The sequence below is a fragment of the Pelmatolapia mariae genome, linkage group LG3_W, assembly GCF_036321145.2.
Source record: "Pelmatolapia mariae isolate MD_Pm_ZW linkage group LG3_W, Pm_UMD_F_2, whole genome shotgun sequence".
NCBI classification, from domain to species: Eukaryota; Metazoa; Chordata; class Actinopteri; order Cichliformes; family Cichlidae; genus Pelmatolapia; species Pelmatolapia mariae.
Window position 1 is genome coordinate 89,658,191 of NC_086229.1, and position 9,974 is coordinate 89,668,164.

Below are 9,974 nucleotides of genomic sequence, written 5' to 3' on the forward strand. Positions count from 1 at the left end.
AGTGAATGAGCCTCAACATGATGACCTAACTAGTGATACCCTGACACACACACACACACACACACACACACACACACACACACACACACACACACACACACACACACACACACACACACACACAAAAGCATGTTATGCCGGTTTCAGCTGAAACAATGTTTCAAACCAATTTCCGGGTTTTTAGTTCACCATTTATGAGGTTTCAAGAAGAAAATAAAAGACAGATCTGAATGTTTGAAAATGTTTTGGAAAAATTCTGTAAAGATGAGACGAAAAATACTCAAAGGATAAATTTAATTGGTTTATTATTTAGATAAGTTGAAAGAAAAGTTAAACAAGCAAGTAAATAATGAAACAAGGTAAAATGAAGTAATAATGAAAAAAGTTAAACAAGTAAATGAAGAAAAAAGGTAAAATGAAGTAATAATGAGGAAAAAAGTTAAACAAGTAAATGAAGAAAAAAGGCGGAGGAGAGAAAACCCCAACAATCCCCTCTGAGCAAGCCCTTGGCGACAGTGGAGAGGAAAAACTGCCTTTAAACGGGCAGAAACCTCTGGCAGAACCAGGCTCAGGAGGGGACAATCAACTGCCGGGACTGGTTGGGGGGCTGAACAGAGGTGGAGCAAGACGAGGCTACATCAGGTGAGGAAGCAGTAGCGTCTCTCCTCCGGAACAAGTGGAACCATTTTGTCTTTTTTTTCATGCACTTTTCCACAAGCGCTTTTTTTTCCAGAATGAGATTTCTCAGCTCATCGATTGTTTCTGTGTTTTGCTTTTCAAGTTTCTGGCATCTTTGTTCCACCTCTTCTAATGTTGCTTGTTGTTCTTCAAGCTTGTCTTTGAGTTGTTTGGATGTTGCCTCTTGTATCAGCTTGTCCTTGTGCATGTCTGCATTTCTCTGTTCGACTTCTTTGTGCTTTTCTTCTAACTGCTCGTTTCTTTTGTGGATTTCTTGGAGCGTGAGCTGCAGGTCTTCGTGTATTTTGTCTTGTTGTTGTTTTTGTGCCTGCATTTGAGTGTTTTCACGCTTCAAGTTATTGAATTCCACCAAAATCCCCTTAACGAGCTCGGAGTTGTTTCTCGCATTTTGCTCGATCCTTTTCTGCATCTGTGAGCAGCGTTTCTCCAGTTTCTCCTTTTCTTCTTCCACTTTAGCTGCTTTGTCCTCCAGCTGATTACAAAACTCTTGAAGTTTTAGATTTTTAGACTCAAAGTCCTGGACAATACGTTTTCCTTCTTTCAGTCTTTCTTGTTGTTGCTCTTTCTGTTGAAGAAGGTCTTTATTTTGGCGCAGCGTTTCATCCAGGCTTTCTTTCAGCATTCGGTATTTTACCTGCATGCTCTTCAGTTCGTGCTGCATGTCTCTTTGTTTTTTGTCATGCTCTTCCTTCTGTTGGAGGATTTCTTTCTTTTCTTCCACAGCTTCATGGAGCTGTCTTTGGAGCAGCTGATTCATTTGGTCCATGTATTGGAGGTCCCATTCTATCTTATCAGTCATGGTTTTCTTGTCTTGGAGCTGGTTGGTCATTTCTTTTAGTTCCGCGCTCTTTTGCTTATTTTCTTTAATGAGGTGCACAATCTGCTCTCGGGCCTGAGCAAACTTTATTCCCCAGCCCTCATTAATAATTTTTATGTCCGGCTGGCGCTGTTGTCTGTCTTCCAGCTCTTTATTTTGGGCTTCCATTTGTCTACACTTGTCCTCCAGTTGAAGTTTCTCTTCTTCAATTTGTTGCATTTTTTTCTGGAGAAGGTAGTTTTCCTTCCTACTCTCCTCTAATGCCCTTTGGAAGGATGAGACGCCATTTGGGGAAATCGGCCGGCCACGCCAGGAAGGAGAGGCGGCGTAATCTTTTTGAATTGCTTGTTTGTTTCTTGGAAACATGTTGGAGTTTCTATACGATGACCTTTAAGAGCTTTCCAAATGTTTCTGTGGTGAACGTTTTGTAGGCTGCAAACACAGATGCTGCTGAAACGAACTAAAACTTGCTGTGTCTCACCCCTATTTAAGGAAAAATATCAAAGGACTTAAGATTCTTAAGATCTCCCTATGACATCATCACTCCCTAAGCCAATCAGATTGTCACAAGACATTTTGGAATGGGGTATTTTTTTTTAAACTGTTTTCAAACTTAACTTAAAATTTCAGTGTTTCCTAGTTGTGGACTATCGGTTAGTCCAGCCGATTAAGAAATTAATTGTCACAAACATCCCTAATATTATATAACAGACAACAGAAAACAAGACAAGTTTTTTTTTCTACACAATAGAGCTATAATAAAAGTTTTTTTTTAATTATCCTACTTTTTTATAAAAGGGAATATTTATTAATGAATATGTATTTAATTAAAAAACTCTCATCATCTAAAGGGTTTAACAAAAAGGGGGAGCTTCCTGCTCGAAAATGAAATGCCCCCATTTTTCTGGGCGTGGGTGTTTAACTAATTAAAAAGAACAAACAAACAAACAAACATCTGTCTCCTATTTTTTTTTGTGTCACACAGTAAAGAAGCATCAATATCTGATGAGAAGACATTAATTTGTTGGTGTTTGTGGTGTTTGGTGCAGTTTTCCTGTTTTCTGGGTTGTTGTTTATTTCAAGTGGAGATGAATATCTCTAACAAGTTGATTTGTTCACATTTGCACGTCTTAATTTTTAAGAGGAATGTGTTTTTTGAGTTTGTACACTATATGCATGTAAGGCAACCGTTTCCTTTTTCACTATTTTTGTGTGGTGCATTTTTCTATTTTAACAAAAGGGGAACAAAAGACATTTAAGTCAACCTGAGATGATTTGTTTAAATGTTTACATGGTCTTACTGAGGTGATGCAAAGTGAAACATGCTTTCTTTTTTTGGTAATGTGCTGGAAAAGCTTGAAAATGGACCTTGAATGTGCTTAAAAAGTGCTTGAATTTGACCCTGAAAAAGGTGTATGAACCCTGCATATATTGCAGTATTTACAGCTTATAGTAGAAATTTCATGCCAACAGCTAATCTTTATTTTGTTTACTGGGAAATGAAATGCTGCCAATTCACAAAGCTGGTTTTCAGCTGCACTTCCTGTTGTAGACTTGTGATGTACACAGGCTCTGTTCCAGCACTCAGCATGTTCTTCCTTATTTTCTCCACCAGGGGGAGTTCCTAAACTTTGACATCCTGATAGGAGTGAACCAGGGAGAGGGGCTGAAGTTTGTGGACGACAGTGAGGACAACGACGGCATCTCAGCTGCGGCCTTCGACTACACCATCTCCAACTTTGTTGACAACCTCTACGGATACCCAGAGGGTGAGGACGCCACCTCTGTACACTGCCACTTTTCAGTTATTCCATTTTACAGCCTCCTCTCACTTAACTGCGTTTTGCAGCATCATCAGGTTTTGTCTTTTTAGGAGCCGCGTTTGTTGATTTGTTAGTTTTTTCTTTTTGCTGTATTCATTAAAACACACGGATAATCCTCAAAATGACAAATGTGGGCAATTATCAAAGCATACATTACAGTTCTGATAGCTTGAGTTCACGTGAATTTTCAAAAGAATATGAAAACCTGTCTTTAAGTGTTTAAAACATGCGAGTAAAGAATGGAATCAGTAAAATGTGAATGAAGTGCATCAAACAAGACAAGCGTGCTAAAGAGAGCCACTCATCCACATCACGGCATGTCTGCGCCTTAACCTTTGAGGCTCTGTGGGCAGTAATGCTATCATCCCCCAGGTAGTCGGCTCCCAATCTCAGCGTCGTTGTTTCTGACAGGTCGGCCTGCGAACCCCTCACAGCCGGACCACAGTCACAGTACAGACATGTTTGGATAATGCAGTCATGCTTCCTCTCTACTGCCTGTCACTCGTTATCTGAAAGACTTTTTATCCTCTCTAGATTTGTCACTCGCTTCCTGGCTCTTGGTTCATCTCACCAACGTGTGCTTTGGTTTCATATCTTTCGATCAGACCGATCTCTTAAAAAAATTCTCGCACTGCTGTTACTTTATTCTTAGCAGTTTTTCACTTTTATCTTTCTTCCCCTCCTGTGCTTCTTCACCAGGCAAAGACATCCTGAGCAATGTTCCCTCTAAGCTGCGCACGTGCGCAATTGCGCACTGCTGGCACGGTCTCTGCGCACAGAAAATCTGCGTTGCGCACAAAAAAAATCTAACCTGAATTGAAATTAAAATTAATACTTTAACAATTCTGTTTTGCAGTGTTAGTCAGTAAGTGACTGGCTGCTCCCGTATAGGATTAGAACGATGCCACCGTATCCCATATTCCAGCCAATAATGCGATTCACATTCGTATATACGCAGCCAATCAACGTCGTTGACAGGCTATGACAGCGTCCTTATGTGCCGACACCGTAGTTTTAGCAAGCAAAGCGGCGTGGCTGATGTGGAGTGAAGTCACGTTAATGACAACGTGTACAACCATTGGAGATGTGAGCAGGACAGACGGAACAAATGACGGAAAAAGTGTGGACTTTATACCAGTTTTTAAATTGTGTTGATAGGCCACATAAAACCAGAGTTGTGATAAAAATATGCAATGTTTGGTTTTCTTCCTGAATACTACCGTTGTTTATATTTACTGCGGGAAGAAACGGTAAAAACGGCGTTTTATTTAAAAAAAAAAAAGGCTCGAAAGCACTCTCCGCCTGTGAGCAAAAACAAACCCCCACCCCCCTCTCTCTTTCCTATTGGTCGAAAAATGTACCATGTCGACCAATCAAAAAATGATATGGCAACGTGGCATCTAGTTGTTAAGAAACGGGGGGAACTTTTAGGAGTGACGGTGGTGTTTTGAGATGTGAGAGATTTGAGACGTTTAGCGCAAATCTTGTGTAGTTAGTGTGTAGTGTAGCCAATAGTTTTGTTGTGTGTGTAGCAGGCAACTGCTGAATGTTACAGGTGTTACAGGAGTGATACATCTCCTGCAGGCCTGCAGGTATCAGGCTGTTGTTCTCCTTTATCTCATAGTGGACAGAAATTATTTTTTGGAGTGGCACAAATAATTTGTGTGGCATCAAATTTGATGCAGAACAGCTGATTGTTCTGTAAATAGTTTGAAATGTTTATTTAAAAAAAAAACGCATTGACTGCATTTAAAAAAAATAGCTACAAAAAACTTTGTTGTTTGCCAAACTGAGTTACTTTTTTGAGGAGTAACTATATAATTAAATTTCCCAGCATTGGTAATTATATACTATATTTTGCAGACAGAGAGTTACAGGACTCTCTCCCAGACCACAGACTCATAATACAAGTCAGAGCTTTATAAAAAAAAAAAAGAAAAAAAAAAAAAAGAAAGTTGTGTTTTCGAAATTGGAGTTCAAGTTATTTTTACTTCCAATAGTGTTAACATACTACACAGGCCAATGGCTAGATTTTTTTTTTACATTTTCATTGTAAGTGGGCTAAAGCAGTTTAAAAGTAGTCTAACATAAATGTAAATGCTGTAATTTGATTATTTTAATAAACTATGTAACTTGGATGGATTAGATGCTGGCGTGACCACAGTGCACACGTCTGATGTCGCTCACAGTGGTCCAAGGGACCGCTTAGGGAGTTTGTGTGTTTGCTCAGACACATGAAAAATTAGAGGGAACGTTGATCCTGAGGGAGACCATTAAGTTCATGTACACAGACTGGGCGCACAGGGACAACGGCGACATGCGGCGGAAGACTCTGTTGGCCCTGTTTATGGACCACCAGTGGGTGGCACCAGCTGTGGCCACTGCCAAACTCCATGCCGAGTTTCAGTCCCCAGTTTACTTTTACACGTTCTACCACCACTGCCAGACCGAGACGCGGCCCGAGTGGGCCGACGCCGCGCACGGGGACGAGATACCTTACGTGTTCGACGTACCGATGATCGGTGCCACGGACCTGTTCCCGTGCAACTTCTCCAAGAACGATGTGATGCTGAGCGCTGTGGTCATGACTTACTGGACTAACTTCGCAAAGACTGGGTAGGCCTCATGTCATAGTAGTGTAAACTGTACCTGTTACTGTATGTTCTCTGACAGAACTACAGGCTTATTGTCACAAAACACGGAGTGTTCAGGTAGCAGGACCCCAAAGCAGACTCAGAACACCGCAGCTCAGAACTATGTACAAGTTTTATTTAACTGAGGAATCTTTTCACAAAGCTAGGAAACGAAAAACTAAGGCTCATGCCACGGGGGGGAACGAGGAGCGTGGAGCCCAGGAGCACTGTAATCGGGACTGTGGGGAGACTGCAACAGAAAGGGGAGACACAGTTAACAGCACGCAGGTTGCCAAAAAAAAAATGGAAAGCTAGACTCCATAAGTTGCCGAGGCTTACAGGTAGAGCAGGACCGTGGAGCTTGGAGGGGAGAGATGCCCGGGAGGGGAATCCTTAGGGAGGGAGGCGGTCAGGCAGGAGGACAGGCAGGCCACAGGCTTCCACGCCGAATGCTGGTAACACTGGAAGGAGACTTACGGACTGGCGAGGAGAAGCCGTCAGAGCTGGCTAAAGTAGTCCTCCGGTGATTGCCGTAGATGAGACGCAGGTGGTTTGGAGGCGGCCCAGCCCGAGGGTGTGGCCACCACAGCCTCCCACGGCTCCCAGGATGCCAAACCACGGGCCGTGACACTTATCAAGCAAAGGTGTTGATTTAGCTGTAGACTTTAATGTGTTTCCAAAGTGTTTCCGTTTTGTTACAGTTCAGGTAAATTTATCTAAGTCTGTTAACACGTAACAGGACTTAAATGGCTCAGGGCTCAGTCTCTGTAACACTTTAACCAAATTAAACATAATCTCAGATTTTACATTTTTTGAAGAAGTTGAAAGAAACTAAACATCATTCAATCTGTAATCTGAGCTAAAGAGAGAGCGAGAACAATCAAATTACAGGAGAAAGAAACAAAAGTTAATGAAATGTAGCAGCGACATATAAACACAGTTGGATGATGAAGTCAGTGCATCATGGGAAGTTTCCCACTGCACACTGAGCCTATATCAGCAGCACTGTGGGTTGATTTAGGGTCGTGCGCTCCAGCTTTAACTATAGGCTCTGTCAAAAATGATCAACACAGATGTAACATGAAGAGCCTTTCAAGAACAGAGAAATTGTGGTGTGGTGATCGTGATCCCTTCAGGTCCCCTGACTGATCACTGCTAGAGAGGTACAAAGAAAAAACTATGTAATATGTAATTTATTAGCGCCTATATTAAGAATGAAATGTTTCTTGCGATGAGCTGTAAACAATTACAAAATGAATTACATTAAATTAAATTAATTAAAAAATTAAATTCTTTGATTTATTGAATTGTTTATTGTGGTAGAAATCCTACACTAAAGTGTTTCTGCTGTTGTCATGTGCTTTGCTTTAACACTCTAACAGGCGATGCTACCATAGAACTGTTGCAGTAAAGTATGATAGTGGTGCAATAATAGCAGCTGCTTATTATGGGCTGAATTTGCCGGCTGATTTAGCTTAATGTCATCTTTTTTGTTTTAGTGTGAATCTGTAATTAAAATGCTTATAGCCTTCTAGTCCTCTTGAATACTTGAATCTGGGTTGCTAGTTTAATTCCCGTGTGGCTTTGAAGAATTGAACATACTGGTTCACCAAAAGCATCCAGATCCCAGAGCAGCCGGTTGGTCTTAGATAGTTTAAAGGTTGCACAGAGAATGGGCCCCCTGTCTGTATTCAGTGTATTGATGCCACATGTTACTTATAATGGAGACTGAATATAACTTTGAACTGAAACGTTTAACCTTTATGCTCCACCAGGGACCCCAACCTGCCCGTCCCTCAGGACACCAAGTTCATTCATACCAAGCCCAACCGCTTCGAGGAGGTCATCTGGACCAAGTTCAACTCGAAGGACAAGCAGTACCTTCACATCGGTTTGAAACCTCGTGTCAGAGACAACTACAGAGCTAACAAAGTGGCCTTTTGGCTGGAATTAGTCCCTCATCTTCACAGCCTGCACGACGTGCTCTTTCCCACCACTACGCGCTCCCCTGCAGGGAGAAACAACGTTCCTCGAACCACTCATCATCCTTACCCTACCTTCCCGTCGCTCCTCTTCCTCAACGTCCTGGCCTTCGCCGCCCTTTACTACAAGCGTGACAAGCGGCACGAGATGCGCCGGCACCGGCTGTCCCCTCAGCGGGGCGGCCCCGCCAACGACCTGGCTCACAGCCAGGAGGAGGAGATCATGTCCCTGCAGATGAAGCACTCGGAGCACGACGCTCACCACGACATGGAGCCCCTGCGGCCCCACGACATCCTGCGGCCCGCCTGCCCTCCCGACTACACCTGGCGCTGCGCCGCGCCCCCGACGACGTGCCGCTGATGACGCCAAACACCATCACCATGATCCCCAGCACCATCACCAGCATGCAGCCTCTTCACGCCTTCAACACATTCCCCTCCACCGGCCACAACAACACCCTGCCCCACCCCCACTCCACCACCAGGGTATAGTAGGGACAGGCCCGACACAGCGCCACCTAGGGACCAGGAACACTGGCTCTGCTACCGCTCTGGAAGGGAGGCCTCTAGACGTGGGCCTTTGTTCTGTCCTCTTATTCTCTTCTTTCTCCAAAAGCAACTACACCTGCTGCGTCATGTGCTGTAAAACTTGGCAGCTCCCTCCACTGGTGGCATGTGGAGGTGCAACTGAAGTGTACAGCAGCAGATGAGCAGTTTGGGGTGGGGGTGGGGTGGGTGACTCAGATCTTTCAAAGATACTGTTTTCAAAGACGGTCTGCTGTTTCCAGGCTCAAGACCTCCAACATTTGTCAAAGGGACGAATGCTCTCTCGCTCCTCGCTGTTTTCTCTTTTTTACGTTGGCGTCATCTCTTTTTCCATCTCCTGTGTGTTATGTGCACATTATGCTTCTCTTTTCTACATCCGTGTTTTATTACTGCTCTCTTCCTCTCATGTGACACGCCTCCCTCCTGCTCTTCTCTAAAAATTCCCGATCTGCTGAGCAGTTTGGAGGGGGGAGGCGTACACTAAACATATAACTATGAAAACACTGATATCTTTCATTCTACCAGCATTTTTAGGTGCCAAGTAAGTACTGCTGTGTTTCAATTCTCATCGAGGGAGAAGAAAATCGAAAGAAAAATAGAGTATCGCTATTTACCGTCAACTAACAGAGTTCTGTCATGTTCTCATGACAAAGTGCCAAACTGGCCCTCAGTCGTGATTTTCTTTCTTTCATCTTCTCTTTTTTTGTTGTTTTGTTTGAAGCATTTGTTTCATTGTTGTTTTTTATTGTGTGGAAAGAATTTTTCTGAAAATATAGATATAGAGAAATGATATTATATATAGTTCTATATAAAATGTGTACAAAGGAGAAAGTATATAAAAGGGTTTTCTCAGTGGGGGATCTATGCATGAATTATTTTTAAAGACGCGGGGAAAAGGACACTGTACCTGTCGATGCACGTTTCCCAAAATCTAAACGAGTCATATCGCTCCATGTTTGCTACTTTTGGTTTTTGGTTTTCTCCCACAGAGTAAGAGCATCGCAGGAGCTCCTGAAGTCAAACGACGCCTCCCAGCACTCATTTATTAAAACGGAGTCGATGCCAAAAGACTTAAACGTTAGAATCAAAGCAACAGCTGTGAACTCAGTCATGGTGTCATGTGCAGCCCTTCATCTCACTGTCACTACTTTTTCTTTTTAGGGTACGTGAGGTAAAGCGTCCGTCGATCTAGCTTGATTGTACAAAATTATTTTTCTACGTTCTTAACAAAACAGAGCAGAGACTGATGCTGCTCCTGTCTGACCCCTTATTTCTAGCACATGTGTATTCTGACTGACTGTGTGTGTGTGTGTGTGTGTGTGTGTGTGTAAGAGCGGCTGTCACTGTGTGAGTGTGATATCACATCTGCATCACTCAAGCGTAGGCGGGCCTGCGTCAGACAACAATAAACAAAAAAGCAGAAAAAGGCCAACAGTAAAAACTCAGACTCCAGCATGAGCTCCTTCCTGCTGCT

The 9,974-nt window shown here is 42.9% G+C and overlaps 1 pseudogene; it reads left to right on the forward strand.

The window, feature by feature from the left end:
• Positions 1-1,899: 1,899 nt before the first annotated feature.
• On the forward strand, positions 1,900-9,761 carry LOC134624102 (neuroligin-2-like; annotated as a pseudogene).
• The last annotated feature ends 213 nt before the right edge of the window (positions 9,762-9,974 follow it).